Here is a 15,736-nt window from a genome sequence, read left to right as displayed (position 1 = left end):
CCTAACTTATAGTGTTAAAGATTCGACATATTTTTTTTTGGTTAACATTTCTAGGGGTATTCATTTTCAGTCTTCGCTGAAATTATAATAATAGTGGCCGAGTGTCGCGGCGTACTGCGAACACCGTGACATTATTTGATAAAACAGCTGCACGTTGGGTCCTCAAATAAATGGCATTCCAGGACGGTCTTTGGAAGCTTGTAATTACTACTACTTTACGACAGCAAAAATACCTACAATATTAACCTTTTCTCATTTTATTGCAACTTTACAGCTGATATAAGTATATAACAGCCAGTATAAAACATCGCAGCATATCGTACATAGACGCTACATGCTGTAGATATCGTGTCTAGTGTAGGAGCACCATGAGGAGTAACATAAGAGTAAATAGAATATTTAAGGCTAAGTTGGCTAAGGTTAATTTAGACGCGTGAACTCACATGTGATTTTAGTCACATTGCGGTCAGTTGAGTTGAAGTACCAACACACCAAATACTCTATGTATGTGTCGCACGGGAGTTCTCGCACAGTGTAAATGGGGCATTACCTAACATGTATTAATTACGGACACAATTATCCTCCAAATCCGTATCAATTGTATTCGTATCGTACACATAATGAGCACCTACAATATAGGTAGAGGCCAAGCGTAGCGCTCGTAGCCAGTCGCAGCACAGCCTTCGTAGCGAACGCTACGCCGCTACGAGCATCTCAGCTACGCGCCGAACTTACTTCACGTAAACTCATTCAATATGAAGCTTTCAATAAACTGAACATTTTCAGTATATTATTACGTAAATAGTTCTTGAATTGACTTTCTCGTATTAAACATTAAAATATCGGTAGTTATTAGAATGCCCGTTTGAATTTCTTTTTAGTACTAAATTCAAGTGTATCCAGTGATAATTAGTGTACTGTGAAAATTAATGTAGCAAAAATGTGATATTTAAAAATACATTCGTCATAAATAGGTAAGTTTTTAATACTTACTTCCTATATATAACACGAAGGCTGAGCGATCAAACCCGATATCTGAGTAGAGGTTTTTAAAGTTAGAACTAAATGTAACCGACGGATATTTTTTATTAAAATGGGAAATTATAATATAGATTTTAACGTCTTCTTTTTGGACTTCATTTCTTAGCATTGACGACCGGTCTGGCTCAGTCGATAGTGACCTAACTAAATCGTTTTCAATAAATATTACATCAAAATACAGTAATTTGATTTAATTTCAAGTATCATCAATGAGTTTATTTTTGGCCCGATGTTACGCGGTCCCGATTTGATTTAAAAATACGACTGAAAATCGTGTTAGTTTTAATCAATACATTACATCAAGGAGTGTTAAGTATTCGTATTAGGTATTGATTTATTTTATTTGAAAAGGCATTATAACATACTTTTAAATGTGTATTTAATTGTAGGTACAATCGACTACAACGAGATACATCCACTTTTTCACCTTATTACAATGCGATAAGGTGAAAAATTGGAGTACCTACAACGATGTCGATCATTTTTTTTGCATTAGTTTTAAAATACTTAACAAAAACAATTATTTGTTTTTCAGCCATCTGGTAAATAAGTAAAAACAATGTGACAACATTTGTAGACGTCTGAAATAATACATAAATACGTGTTTGACTGTGAAAAAGCCTATTTCTACTTTGTTAAAGAGATAATTGACTTTGAAAGAACTTCCTTTCTCCGGTTCTCGCCATGCCTGCAGGGCAAGCACACGATGAGCGCGACAGTACCTCGACGCAAGATAGACAGCCCGTCCCACTCTTATCAGTCCAGTTAGAAAAGGGCGGGTAGTCTACATATTGTCGCGTTTATCATGTGGTTGCCCTGCTCGTATAATGCGGACCGAGTGGTGTTACGCGGCAAGTGTCATTCGCCTGTCAATTGCATTTATAACACATTCCACATTTCCGCGGGCGTGTATTATCCGAGTGGTACATTGTTCATCCTACTGTTTTTTTTATTTATATTAGTTTTACCTATTTACATTAAACTTGTAGCTCTCAAAACATAATAATGGTATAAGTACGTGTATTCAGACTAGGTTGGTATCCTTTTCTCAATAAACTCCCAAAATGTCCAAAGTTTAGAATGGCATGATGTCATCTTACCTAAATCATCTAAAGCCATAAAAAATATAAAATCAATTACATTAAAGACTTTATTCCCGAAGACTAATAATATTACAGAGATACCTTTACCTACAGTGCAAGTAAAATCAAAATTAATTGCATATTTTTTTTCGAACCTTACTTATTGATATCTCTATATATTATCTGTTTTGATTATTGTGTTACATTCCGTCTGCACTCGCTCGTGACCCCGTCGGAAAACCAGCACCATGTTGAGTTGAACCATTTCGTGGCTTCTATCATTGTTAATAAATTATGTTACTCGGTTCAGTTGTTTTCTTCTTATATTTTGCCACGAATACACGCATTTTATTCCATTCTTAATGATACACATCACAAATATATGTCGGAATTACACGTGAGGGCAGGGGCGGCTCACTCCGCGATTCTTTCGCCGAGCTACAAATGTATGCCGGCGGCCGCGCATTCGTGGCCCAGTCAGTGGTGACGATTTTCGCGCGGCGTAACAGAACTCAATGTCGGCTGCTCGCGTGCGGTTCATTTGTTAATGTAGATTTTGTGAAATATCAAAGCAGTGAGCCTTCTGTACTTATACTATTATAAATATTCTGTGGTAAGGGCCAGTTGCATCAACTACAGTTAACAAACACATTGATCAATGCCACACATCAAAAGTCTAAGTAAAAAATTGCGAACGCTATATTCGTTAACGGAAGGTTTGATGCAACCGACCCTAAATATATTCAAAGAATTTCAATAAACGTATGAATAAATACGTACACACATATACATATACGTATTTACATAACCGCATTTCACAAAGTAGCAATACCACAGAATCAGAAGTTGAAGCAAAACGAACCTCTACATATGTCTGCGTATTTCATCTCAATACCGTCTGTAACGAACGAACGAAAGTAAATTTGATCTGCCCCAGAACTTGTCATAAGTGTCATAACAATTATTAGCCAAATTAATTGATTGCTATATTCATTATGTGAATATAGCAATCAATTAATTTTGCCTTTGATAAATGACTACATGCCATTGCTTTTGTTCGTCAATGTAGCGTCACGTTTATTTATTTATCAGTAATTTCTGCGACTAGTTTTTGTAAGTAAAGAAAAGCTTGGAGCTAATGGACCGATAAAAGTAGATACGCGATTATTATCTACAGAAATGACTATTGACAGTAGCATCATATGTGGCTTCCCATAATTATGTTGATACCTACTTTAAAATGAATCGAACCCTCTGGAGTTCAGAATTCTAGATGATAAATTAATAATATATAATATGTAGGTACCTATTAAACCACCTTGTAAGGTACATACCTTAAAATATGACTAGTTGTTGTGAAGTTTAAATGCATGAAACAAAATGAATGTGTTAGTTATTTTTATTTATGGGTATGCATTTACTCGTAGTAGTTAACAATCGACGTCACTACGAGCCCCAATGCAAATGATATCGTCTAGTATAAAAAAAATATTATGTCCTAACTTCGTCCTCAAAATTCAGGATGAATTAGATGATTAGTAGAACATGTAACATAAAAACAAGAGAGCTTATAATGCATATTTTATTTATTCAAAACATAAATTAACAATTTTCCTCACTAGTAAACAAAAAAACATAATTTCACCAAATGTAACACTCGCAAAAATGTTCGTCTTCAGCGTAGCCGATGCAGAAAAGAACAACTACCACTTGGTGGCGTCACCTTTTGCATCTAAAACGGCCTTAATTCTGAGCGGCATTGTATCTACCAACTGTCTATACTCCTCAGGGGTTATTCCATTCCAGACACCCACAAGTTTCTCCTTAAAATCAGCTTTGGATTTAGAAGGATCTTTTCGCAACTTTTTCTTCATTTACCACTACAAAGTTTTTATGGGAGACAAGTCTGGACTGCTGGATGGCCATGATATGGTAGGAATTTGTTTTTGTTTCAGCCACTCCATCGTTGTCTTGCCAGTATGACATAAGGCACCATCTTGTTGAAAAGTAAATCCATTTATATACTTGAACTTTCTTATAGACGGTAGTGAACTCTATTCCAAGATGCTTTTGTATTTCTCTGCATTGACGGTTCCATCTATAAATTGCAGACATCCCACACCCTGTGCCGACATACAGCCCCAAATCATTTAAAGATGCTGGAAACTACACCTTGCGTTCAAGACAGTCTTTGTGAAATGCATCTCCTTTTTCTTGAATGACTTTACTTCGTTCATCGCCAACTATGACCTCAAATTTGGATTTGTCGCTCCATATTATTTTTCGCCACTGATCGGCAGTCCAGTTTCTGTACTTTTGTACAAATTTCAACCTGTTAGTTTTCTGCTTTTGAGTAAGTAATGGTTTCTGTTTAGCGGTGTGAAAACCGAAGCCCATTATTTTCATTACTGTCTTTCAGGTATCGACTGAAATGTTTATTTTGATCACGTCATGCCATAGTTAGGTAAGTTCTCCTGCTCTTGCATGACGATTTTTCCTGATGATGCTCCTCAAAATCCTGTTTTCTCTTTGGCAGTTATTCTTCGACGGCCAGATTTATTTAAACAGGAGACGGTTCCGTGTTTTAGTTGATGCTGGATGATTGTATGCGCCGTAGATCTTGGCAAAAAAAGGTCTTTGGATATTTTGGAACGTAGATTTGCCGCTATTGTTACTGGAAATTATAATTTTCCTCACTGATTCAGGCACCGACTTACCTCTTGCTATTTTGGTATAAAAATGTTGTAGAATAATTATATTTTTTACAGAATTTACCTTTTTATGTAGCCGTATATCATATCAGACGACTTATAATATTATTAATTCAATTTAAAATATTATTGTATAATATAAATCTTACTAAACTATTTTTATTTCAAATAGACGACCTATTATGCCTCAAATATGAACTAGGCGTATTTTTTTGCTTTAGATATGTTATTTTTATGATATGATTATATTTAAACATATAACATTAGGGCATTTTGTACGGCGCAAGATTAAACTAGTTTTAATGGCTTAGTGTGTCGTGTATTCCATTTATCATCAAAGTCAATCTGGGTTTAAACACCAGTTTCGGAAATAAATATCGCACGTTGAAGTGTGACTAGACGATATCATTTGCATTGGGGCTCGTAATTACCTAAGTACAATATTATTTCTGAAGAAAAAAAAACCGGCCAAGAGCATGTCGGGCCACGCTCAGTGTAGGGTTCCGTAGTTTTTCGTATTTTTCTCAAAAACTACTAAACGTATCAAGTTCAAAACAATTTTCCTAGAAATTCTTTATAAAGTTCTACTTTTGTGATTTTTTTCATATTTTTTAAACTTATGGTTCAAAAGTTAGAGGGGGGGGACGCACTTTTTTTTCCTTTAGGAGCGATTATTTCCGAAAATATTAATATTATCAAAAAACGATCTTAGTAAACCCTTATTTATTTTTAAATACCTATCCAACAATATATCACACGTTGGGGTTGGAATGAAAAAAAAAATCAACCCCCACTTTACATGTAGGGGGGGTACCCTAATAAAACACTTTTTTCCATTTTTTATTTTTGCACTTTGTTGGCGTGATTGATGTACATATTCGTACTAAATTTCAGCTTTCTAGTGCTTACGGTTACTGAGATTATCCGCGGACGGACGGACGGACGGACGGACGGACGGACGGACGGACGGACGGACAGACAGACATGGCGAAACTATAAGGGTTCCTAGTTGACTACGGAACCCTAAAAAACATGATTACTTTGCTTTTACTTTTACGGACTGTAGTTTCATTCAACAAGCAAATCTAAATAATGGAGACAATAATTGAAATCCGAAACACAATTATGTTCCTTTGTTTTTTTAAACAAAGTTATCATATTTCGAACGAAGATACATAATAAGTATGCACATTGCAAAATAAATAAAAGCTTGTAAAGTCCAAAATCCGTAATTTTAGTGAAAGCTTTAATTTTTGCAGGCTTTTGTTCACTCACCTTTTACCGTGTTCGGTAATTCAATCTTGCAAATTAAATTAAACCCGCTCCCGGTTTTGATTGAGCTGAAAATAAATGTAGACATACCTACTCGTACCAGTAACTTTAGTGACAGGCCTATTCCAATGTTCGCTGCCATGGATTAATCATATTATTTAGATTCGACGAAGCGATATCGCGATAGAAAATAAATTCGCCACTTGATGTAAATAATGCGTTTTTTAGTCTAACGTCCAGTACCTATAAGGAATAAATACAGACATTCGTTATTTATAAATGATGAAAAATTAATTATTATTAGGGCATTTTCAGAAATTGGGACCCAAAATTAGTGACAGTTGTTAGCAAAAATTAACTCGTTGTCAGTTTTGTGACGACAATTAAGAATAAAATTTGTCTAAAAACCAATTTTTTTTATGTTCTAAATGATTATTGCTTATATTAACACAAAAGAAATATTTTTATTGAAATTGCATTCATGCTTAATTGTCGTCACAATACTGATATCGAGTTAATTTTTGTTAACAACTTTCACTAATTTAGGGTCCCAATTTCTGTAAATGCCCATTAATCACATTGACACTAATTTGCACACAGGTCTCCTAGTTAAAAGCAGGCAGCGATCCATTCAGTTGGTGGACTTTGCAAACGGTGATCGAGAACATTTACAAATACACCGACCCCATACAGTCCATAGACACACCACAGGCGACGGGCCGCTGTACGCCGCGGGCGGCTAGTGAGAATTGGCCAAGACCTAAACAGCATGATATAAATGGCATTCTGAAATCACTGTATTACTGAATTAGCCTGAATGACATGTTCCATTCAACTAAACATTGGTCATGTTCAACATTTCTGTAGATCGTCATTTGAGTACCAGGCTCTGTAGCCGAATGACATTTCTGCGACGCCAAACGCCGCGGAAACGCAGTCTGGCTCTGTTGCACCAATACGCAAGAGCGATAGAGATAGATAGCTACGGAAGAGATATTATCGTGAGCGTGTGTGTATTCGGCTACGCACACAGTTTATTATTAAAAGGCTTGAAGAACAAAACATAATACATAACATAATACCTACTCCTACGTATGTTATAAACATCAAACACTTAGGTCAACGGTCTACATACGTGTACATAATAACACACAATAGAACAAAAAAATTTATGTTGTACATATTGTTTACCTACACATATTACGCAACGCAAGGCGTAACAAATACACACACATATGTTTACGAGACTTCATAGTCTATTTCACCTTTTGACCTTATCCAACATGTTTATTAACCACATCAACTTTCTATTTGACCAAGTAATATACCACTCAACCCTTTTTACTCCGACTAATAAAGTGAATAGGGAAATTTGGGCCAATAAACACTACGGAGGGATTACTCGATCACGACTCAGCGCACGGCGAGGGTAGGTAGGCGTGAAGACAAATTTACATTATCCTTGGCATTATGTTCGCACTGCGACTTAATTGGAAAATATTTACTTTGGTAATTAATTTTTATTAGAACTTTTGGGACGAGGAAGAACCCAAGCCGTGGATATCCACGGCGTCTTCTGTTTTATTGTTTGTCATTGTTTACTAGTCCACGCATATATATGCGTGGACTAGTAAACAATGACAAACAATAAAACAGAAGACGCAATAACGAGAATTAAGTTGCGATGTTCATGCCACTTCGTGCCTAACCAATAGACTCAGAGCTCAGAGCCACCAGTGGCCCGTTTCTCGAAAGGTACAAGTCTTGTATTACAAGTGTGTTTCCATGACAAACCATACGATTTGACAGTTCGCGCACTTGTAATACATAATAAACCTTCCTCTTATTAACAAGGGTGAAACTTTGGTATAATGTAGAGTTCGTAACGTTTAATGTCTGCATATTAGCTAGATCGGCGCTTCGGCCATTTATTTGCTATAAGGTATTTTTTTTAAACACTAACTTTCCTTAAATTCTCAAGGCAGATTTTTATACAGGTTAGGATTTGAACATTATGATTTCCTGATCATTTCCGCCGCATAATTTCCCATTCAGAGATCCTTACACATCCCTACTCATAGGGCACGACACGCTGCCGGGTAGTAGACCCATTTGAAAGCGAATCTTTCAAGCATGTAACCGCAAAGTGGTTGCCACCGTCACGTGGCATTTGTTACCGTTAGGCTATTTCCCGTAAGCCCTAGCGCGGCTTGTCGGCGCGGCGGAGTGATTAATGACGCCTCTAACCAGCCAACGTTTCCGCTATAAATATTGCATGTTTTTCGCATTTTGGGAAAATAGAAAATTAGCTGTGTTCAAGGTATGTTTGCATGGAAGGCGTTACGAATTCATGACACTGTCGTAAAGATGAAAATGCTCTAGGCTGAACCCAAATTAAACCTAAAATTAAAAATCTCCCGTTGAGTAACTTATTTAAAAAATACAACAAATAACCCGCCGTGTCTGTCTGAATAGTTGCGATGAACTCAGAAACTACTGAACTGATAAATATTGCTTTTTCACCTATTGATAGACTGATTATTGTTTAATAAGTACTATTTGTAGAAGAAAAATGTAGGTAAATGTTTAATTTTCCAAGAGTTTTATAAGTATAATATAATATTTTATACCACTCACTGTGTGGAACGCCATCGTAATTTAGGATGCAAAGTTATTAATCATTTTACTACGTGAACAGTTCACTAAAATTATTATCAAATGAGAATCATGAATATCATGATCAAATATTTCATATTATGATTTGAACGTGGGCCGCGGACAAATGTCTCGTTGTTATATATTCATGGATTATCCGCTCATACCGTCACAACAAATTCTGATAAAATATAAATAAACAAATGAGCGAGAATAAATACCTATTGTATATCATGTAGTGCGCCCGTGGTTACTATGTAGATAATTTCTAACCACGCTAACTTTGCAAACGCTCTTCAGTAAGAAAAGACTTGACAGAAATTTGACTAGGCACAAGGCATGAAAACTTGCGTGGCTCGACTCTACAGGCGCTGTTCCTACAAAAATATACAGACACTGTATATTCTCCCGACTCATTCGCGTCATCCGTGACAAGCGTTCAAATGCGGCTATCTTGTTATTATTTAGCCGGTAGTGTGTGTGGCGTGTATATTATTAGTCTAATTTCTAGAATCGTCGTCTTTTATAATGTTTTCACATTTTTAAAAGTCAGATGTCAACTTTTATTTTAATAAACCTTTATTTTACAAATGATCATGGGTGTACAAAAGATAGATGCTCAAAAATATGTCTCATAGCTCTTATGAAGACGATTTAAGACAGACCCATCATGTGCCAAATTTTTATTCATATTTTGCATTTGACTGTATATTTTTAATCAGAATAGCTTTATAAAACATATTACATTATATTACACAACATACCAACGCCTAAATCATAGGTTCTGTCACATTACAAACCCATCAGCGGCGCGCTATTGACGCGCTGTCGACGCCAATTAGGATATTTAGGATACGGCTCAGATAAAAGGAGGCAGGAATGTTTAGGACAAGGTTATTTCTTCGCCGTAACTGTATTACCTCGCTAATTGTTTCGTTTATACTCTACTGGTCCCAAGGGCGACGGCTAAATCTTGTTACGTTAGTGTTTGTTCGACTGCGTATACTAAGGAATATGAAAGATTTTGTGAATTTACTTATCTCTATCTTCTCTACTACTACTACTTAATATTATACTTAATGAAAGTTATGACTTATCTCACAAAAGTAGGCATAAACTTTAAAAAACCTTAAATTTACTCAAGAAAAGTAAGCTTACCTACTTTCTACGAGACCATTGCTTTATGTTATTAAACTTTTCCGTTTTATAACGAAAATAAAGGTACCTGAGTCTTCTAAAATCTTACTCTGGATACTTACTTCCCCTTATTTAAAATAATTTAATTGAAATTGTAGTCCTACTTTTTCATATGGTTCCTTCAATTACCAATATTACTAACGTCATCTGGCCCGACTATACTATACTAACATACGGCAGTTTTATTTTATTGAAAAAACAGTAAAATAAAATACAATGAATATTCAAATGGCTCCCACACCGCGCTCGAGATGGGATAAACGTATTACTTTTTTTCTTCCTGGGGCTTCTATTATTGTAATACAGTTGCGGCGCACGGCTTCCATGCATTCTGATTAAACGGGACAATACCGATTTATTTAACCATTGGTACTTGTTAGTTTAAACTGAGCAAAGCGAAAACCCTGAAACGGCATATTACGTATGTCCAGTATGTATGTTCGAATGATTTTTCCTAATCGCATTTGAGAACCTGAAATTTAACTACCCTACCTACGCTACTTATTATTGTCCCGGATCTGTAAGTTCACATTTTTGACACATTTGTTTTGACGTATGTTTCGATGTGGCTAAGACGTATCGTTTGCCAAATCTAACGATTAATTTCGAATTGGTTGAATCGATTAGGCCCTATGTACAAGGAGGCGCTTAAACAAATATACGATTTCTGTCAACTTACAGAAATGTCATTTGAATCGAAATGACAGAGTCTGCCACAGCACTAGTTTAAAAATGAAAATGAATGATACATGACATAATAAGTAAATCCTGCGTGATAAATTAATATCGTAAAAAACTCACTATCGAAATATTGTTTTTAAGTACTTGATTGTGTTTAATATTATTACAGGATTTTATTTAAAATTTCATTAGGTTGCGCAAGTTTACGTTTTGTGGACGCTGTCATGTGTCAAAAAGAGGTTCTTACAACTCTGGGACAATAATCATGATATGACAAAAAACGAAAATCATATCGCTATTTAGTCAGCGTACGTCTTGTAAACAATATTCGTATAACATGCTTATTTTCAAAATCGACTACTTAGTGGGTATTTATTTATCAAGAAAATTTCAAATTTCAATAAGTACAACAGTCCAGCCTTGGTGAATCAAACGATATAAATTTTATCTTAAAAATGATATATAAAGATGCAATGTTCCCTAGGGATGCAATCATGACGCCTGGTCGCCCTACGTATTGGGTCGTCACTGGGGCCGCTTTATTCAGATATTCCGAGATGAAGAACAAACACTTAGGCTGAGCAGCTTGTGTCGGGAAATTAGGTTTTTACCGATATTATACCTACTACCTACTTTTACAACCGACCGGCCGATCATTTTTTTTTTTTGACGACCGGTCTGGCGCAGTCGGTAGTGACCCTGCCTGCTACGCCGCGGTCCCGGGTTCGAATCCCAGTAAGGGCATTTATTAGTGTGATGAGCACAGATATTTGTTCCTGAGTCATGGATGTTTTCTATGTATATAAGTATTTATATTATATATATCGTTGTCTGAGTACCCAAAACACAAGCCTTCTTAAGCTTACCGTGGGCCTCAGTCAATCTGTGTAAGAATGTCCTATAATACTTATTTAAGTATATTTTATTTTATATATTTTATTATATTTATTTTTCAACCGGGTATTCGCTACGTGCACGCCCTTATTTTGTGGGCATTTAAATTAGTTCCAACGGACGCCACCAGCATAAAATGTTGGACATATCCGTAAGATGACGTGTATTTGTGACAACCAGCGCCACTCTGTCACGCACGGTGTCAATAGCAGGAATGCTACGGTCAGCAATTGCCACTAAGGCTCTGTTTCTGAAGTGAATGAATCAACAAAAAATTATTACTTACCTACAGTCAAAGGTAAACATTGAAAAGCCCTTTTGTTGTATTTTTGTTCTCGCACAATAAACTCACGCCTGAACTAAAACCCAAAAATAAATGGAATCCCTAAGGATTGGCACGTGTAGACATGCATTTGCGTGTTTGATGTAGATCAGAGAGATGTTTCGTTCATATAGTACAAGTTAATATTTGTACCTAACCTACTTTAGTTTAGGGAGGGATGTAAATAAAAGAGAACATAATATTAATAAATAAATAAATATAAATAAATATTGGGGGACACCTTATACAGATCAACCTAGCCAAAAAACTAAGGAAAGCTTGTACTATGGGTGCTAGGCGACGATATACTTACTTATATAGATAAATACATACATAACACCATATATGAATTAGAAAAGTCCGTAATTCGATGTATTCAATTAAAAACCCATTTAAGAAAGTTTTCACAATATCATTAATAGGCAGATTTCAGTACCAGTCGATCTACTCGATCGGAAACGGCTCGTGTGGCCATCATTAAGGTTTTCAAGTCCCGAGTAACCCTGGTTCACTGAATTGTATACTTTTACTGGTATAACCCTTCATTTGCAGTCGTCCATAAGTTACGGTGACCGCTTTCCATCAGGCGGACCGTAGGTATACTGTTTGTTACTACCGACGTGGTATAACATAATTTTTAAGAAAAAAAAACCGCCTTCCTTTGGGGTTCTGGTGATAAATACTTTCAAATGTTGGATTATGTTATCAATTCGTCTGTATATTTTTTAATGTTTGTTATTCGATATCTCCATCATTTCTAAACCAATTTTGAAATCTGGATGATTCTGAAGTACTTACAGATGACAATGATTATCAGAACGGAACTCTAACCAGGGGCGGCTCACTCTTCATCAGCAGTTCCACTGCACCAAATGTCACTGTTCTGGACGTAAGTGCATGCTGTTCTTATAAAAATACCAAAGTCACTATAAGTGTGCCGTTCAGATTTAAGGAGTTCCGTTCTGACCATCATCAGCAATTCCACTGCACCAAATATCACTGTTCTGGACGTAAGTGCATGCTGTTCTTATAAAAATAACAAAGTCACTATAAGTGTGCCGTTCAGATTTGAGGAGTTCCATTCTGACCATCATCAGGAGTTCCACTGCATCAAATGTCACTGTTCCGTACGTAAATGCATGCTGTTCCTTTAAAAACACAAAAATCACCATATGTATGCCTTTCAGATTTGAGGAGTTCCCTCGATTTCTCCAGGGTCCCATCATCAGAACTGGGTTCTGAGAAAAATGGGACCAATCTGTATGCATATACATTCAATCAAAAAAAAATTTTAAAATCGGTCTAGTAACGACGGAGATATCGAGGAACAAACATAAAAAAAAAAAAATACATACTATCACGCCTGTATCCCAAGGGGTAAGCAGAGCACATGAAAAAAACATACTCTTGGCAAAAAGGGGTTGAAAGAAACGACTTGATAACCCCTTCCTTTGAGATTTGGAAGGCGGTTAAAAAACCGCCTTCCTTTGGGGTTCTGGTGATAAATACTTTCAAATGTTGGATTATGTTATCAATTCGTCTGTATATTTTTTAATGTTTGTTATTCGATATCTCCGTCATTTCTGAACCAATTTTGAAATCTGGATGATTCTGAAGTACTTACAGATGAGAATGATTATCAGAACGGAACTCTAACCAGGGGCGGCTCACTCTTCATCAGCAGTTCCACTGCACCAAATGTCACTGTTCTGGACGTTCTGCTGACGTAAGTGTGCAGATTTGAGGAGTTCCGTTCTGACCATTCAATTCCATGCACCAAAATACCTGGAAAGTGCATGCTGTTCTTATAAAAATACCAAAGTCACTATAAGTGTGCCGTTCAGATTTGAGGAGTTCCATTCTGACCATCATCAGGAGTTCCACTGCACCAAATGTCACTGTTCCGTACGTAAATGCATGCTGTTCCTTTAAAAACACAAAAATCACCATATGTATGCCTTTCAGATTTGAGGAGTTCCCTCGATTTCTCCAGGATCCCATCATCAGAACTGGGTTCTGAGAAAAATGGGACCAATCTGTATGCATATACATTCAATCAAAAAAAAAATTTTTCAAAATCGGTCTAGTAACGACGGAGATATCGAGGAACAAACATTAAAAAAAAAAAAAAAAAAAACATACAGACGACTTGATAACCCCTTCCTTTGAGATTTGGAAGGCGGTTAAAAATAAGTACCTACCTACCTGTAGTATGTGACAGTATGTGTTACGATTTAGACCAAACTATACACACGCTCTAAAATTATTAATAATGTTTTATTAAGAGAACAGTCAAAATACTTGAATATTGTCTGTAAATACCTATGTAAATAAGACAACTACGCTTGATTATGTTATTTTATTCCATTTTTACCTAAGTATTTTTATCTAACACATTTTCAAACAAACGGGATACCTAAACTTAATGATGTTGGTTTCGTAAATTGAATGGCAAGCGGCAACGATCCGAAATATTGAAAACTGTTCGCAACCGGTGAAACTACGTTCCGCGGGTTGTCCACTCGATACTACTTGAGTTTAAAGTACCTCAACAATGGTACGCTTACATTGCACGACGATTTCTTTTACCTAACAACATTTTAGAAGTCTACGATTTGGTATAAGGATTTTTTTAATGATTTACAGAGAAAAACGAACGCTAGATTTTAATTGAAATGATATAAATAAAGTATTGAACCATGAACAGAATAAATGGTATACAGTGTGTTACCACCACCCGGACCTTTATTAAAACCAATAGTAATACAGTCATTTAGCAATCTTTTGAGCATATCAGAAAATCATAGTTATATAAATTAACTGAAAAAATATTTTTCCGAAATCCCAACATTCAATGTAACGCGTGCACTTCTTAATTGTCATTACTCACATCGCTCACACTTATGAGCTGTCATTGCCCTCACTTGACAAGTGTGTGTGCTGTACATTGCTGGCTATAAAATTTTTATTAGAAAGTTATAAAGTCTAAGGGTATGGTTAACTTGTACGTACTATACTTGTACTATGTAAAATTTCTTTCCTTTAAGAAAAGCCCACTTGTTGGTAACACACTGTATATAATAAGTTTGTTTACGTTCAGTTTTATGAATAAGCAGGATTACTATTTATTACTAGATAAATGAATATTAAGTAGATTGAAGTTAATTAGTTAGACAGATATTTATTCTAACTGCAATTTGGAATAATTTGCATTGGATGCATTGTAAACCCACCAAACCTCGCAGCAAAATATAGGTTTACTGGAAGCCGATTCGAGCTTAAATCGAATATAAAATATCGAATAACTGATTTCATCTAGTCATTTGTCCGAGCCGTTCTCATTGCAAGAAATCATAAAGGTACGATTTAAGGTAAATTGCTAACTACATCCGGCCTAACCATCGTGTCAATCGTTCACGCTATGTATCGGATCATAGTCGTTCTCTCTGACATTATCACTGCTCTATTAAATGTCGCAATGTAACTTCAGCGGGCATGTCAATTCTCGTTCCATTTCGCAAAAATTAAAATCAATAGCAATCATCATCCCCCTTGCGTCATCCCGGTATTTGCCGCGGCTCATGGGAGCCTGGGGTCCGCTTTGACAACTAATCCCAAGATTTGGCGTAGGCACTAGTTTCACGAAAGCGACTGCCATCCGACCTTGCAACCCGAAGGATAACTAGGCCTTATTGGAGAATTAGTCATATTAGTTTCCTCACGATGTTTTCCTTCACCGAAAAGCGACTGGCAAATGTCAAATATTAAAATCAATAACAATGAAACATATTTTTAAGTTCAAATGCCGCTTCGGTAATTTACTCGCTGTCGTTGAGAGTTGTTCAAACAGAACATAACATGAAAGGCTTTCCCACTCGGTC

General features: G+C 36.1%; 1 protein-coding gene across 1 annotated transcript in view; it reads left to right on the top strand.

The window, feature by feature from the left end:
- The first annotated feature begins 682 nt into the window (after positions 1-682).
- The window catches only part of LOC125230595 (gamma-aminobutyric acid type B receptor subunit 2), a 201,259-nt gene continuing 186,205 nt past the window's right edge, over positions 683-15,736 (top strand). The window contains exon 1 of the mRNA XM_048135803.1: positions 683-740. The gene's annotated coding sequence lies outside the window, so the exon portion shown is untranslated. The remainder of the gene's footprint in view (positions 741-15,736) is intronic.

Source organism: Leguminivora glycinivorella, chromosome 1 (genome assembly GCF_023078275.1).
Source record: "Leguminivora glycinivorella isolate SPB_JAAS2020 chromosome 1, LegGlyc_1.1, whole genome shotgun sequence".
Lineage (NCBI taxonomy): Eukaryota > Metazoa > Arthropoda > Insecta > Lepidoptera > Tortricidae > Leguminivora > Leguminivora glycinivorella.
Note: the sequence above shows the minus strand (reverse complement) of the source record. Positions and strands in the feature narration are given on the sequence as shown.